Source organism: Panthera onca, chromosome E3 (assembly GCF_046562875.1).
Source record: "Panthera onca isolate mPanOnc1 chromosome E3, mPanOnc1 haplotype 2, whole genome shotgun sequence".
NCBI classification, from domain to species: domain Eukaryota; kingdom Metazoa; phylum Chordata; class Mammalia; order Carnivora; family Felidae; genus Panthera; species Panthera onca.
This window is the reverse complement of record NC_138354.1, coordinates 42135669-42137499: the sequence shown is the minus strand read 5'-3', so window position 1 is coordinate 42137499 and position 1831 is coordinate 42135669.

Below are 1831 nucleotides of genomic sequence, written 5' to 3'. Positions count from 1 at the left end.
ATTTATAGGACCTGGACCTTCAGGAGGATATCATATGGGTATTGCTCACTCCCTGCTGTTGTGTCTGGGTTACTTTTCCTTTCAGGGCAGGTGTCTGCACTGATTGCATGCCTGTTTGGGGCTGTGCTTGCTCTCAGTGGTATTAGTGGGACCCAGGCAGGCCAGCGGTGGGGGTATATGCCCACTGGGTAACTTGGGAGCAGGGCAGGAGTGTTAGCAAAATTGCACAAGGCTACTAGTCCTATGCCATATTTCCCAATATCCTTTGGTGGCTGGGGGCTGTGGACCAGCGGTGGAAGCTAGGGGCTTGAGGATATGCACAGAGCATGTCTGTGCCTGGGGACATGTGTCTGGGTGAGACAGATGAGGGTGCCTGGATGTGCACAGCTAGGTGAGGTGCAGATGTGCACAGCGTACTGTGGCAGCTATGCATGCTTGTCGGACAGGGTGCCATTGTGGTTTTAAGAATGTTTGCCCTGAGATCAGGAGGCTTGGTGTGGTGAGTCCCCCAGTGAACCCCTGGGACTGGCGCACTGCTAACGAGTTAGGTAGAAGGGTCTGTGCAGCCTTAGCCTCTGGTGGGTGCTTCTATGCTTATTCTGGGAGGCTGGGGGAGAAGAATGGTGCCTGTGAGCTCCATCATTGTTGAAGTCCTCCAACACACTCAGGAATCAGCATGAATACATCTGTCTCCTGTTGCCTTGGCATTGTGTAAACTGCCACGTTTACATTGCCTCTCTACACAGGCAGGGACCTGGCTAGCACTCATCCTCCTGGATCACCCAGTGCTGGGTCAGCTCACCTCCAAAGCTCCTGGATCTAAACTCAAGGAAATTCAGCTGCTCTGGGTTTTAATGCCAAATGTTATGGAGATTAGTCTTCTCTGTGTGAGCTCCTGGGTGTGAGGGCTCACTTTCTCTGCCCTCTCTGCAGGCAGCCAGCCTCCACCTTTCTGGCCTTCCTACCTTTCTGATGCAGCTTCTCTCTATTTAGGTGTGGAATTTGTTCTGCCAGTCTTTGGATCGCTCTCTGGTTCATGGACTTGGATGTGGATGTTATGTAGTTGAACACATGGCACAGGGTGAGCTCAGGGTCCTCTTACTCTGCTATTATTAAGTTTTTAAATATCTTATTATTTTGTATTTTTGAGACATGGGCAGGCAGATTCATATCACCCATGCACTTCAGGATTTGAAAGGAACTTTCCAACATGTGCTTCTAGTATTTTATGTTTTGAAACTCTCTTTAATGAAGGATAATTTACATATAACAAATAGCCTCAAGTTAAAGGGTATAATTTGGTGAGACATGAGGGTACAGGACCATGGGTACAGCACCATGAAATCATATGGTTTCTTCCTAAACCTTCCATCACAATCCCTTTGTGTCTAACGCTAATGTTGCTTTTGAAGTAAGGACTACTTTTTTTTTTTTTTTTTTTTTCAGATATTGCCCAGGTGTCTCAAAGCCTGCATTGGGGTACCTCCTTTTCCAATAGTCTATATTCCCATAAGTATTGCAGTCGGTCTACCTTTGGACTTTTGCTTCTATTGTATCTCTCTGTATGTTCACATACTTTTGTTGCACCACTTTAATGATGAGGCCTTCATCATCACTTTAATTTTCACTAAATGGCATGAGCTGCAGTTCCACTTATGACAAAGTGAAGGCTTCCTGTGTTAGGTATTCAAGAGCAAGCCAGATATCCTGAGCACTTGAGCTGAGAATGTCACTCTGTCTTTTTGCCAGCGCTCTTCCCTTCCCTTGAAGACAAGAATCTCCTTTTGTTCACACAGAAATGTAAGTGAAGTCAGTAGAAAACACTGCCTTC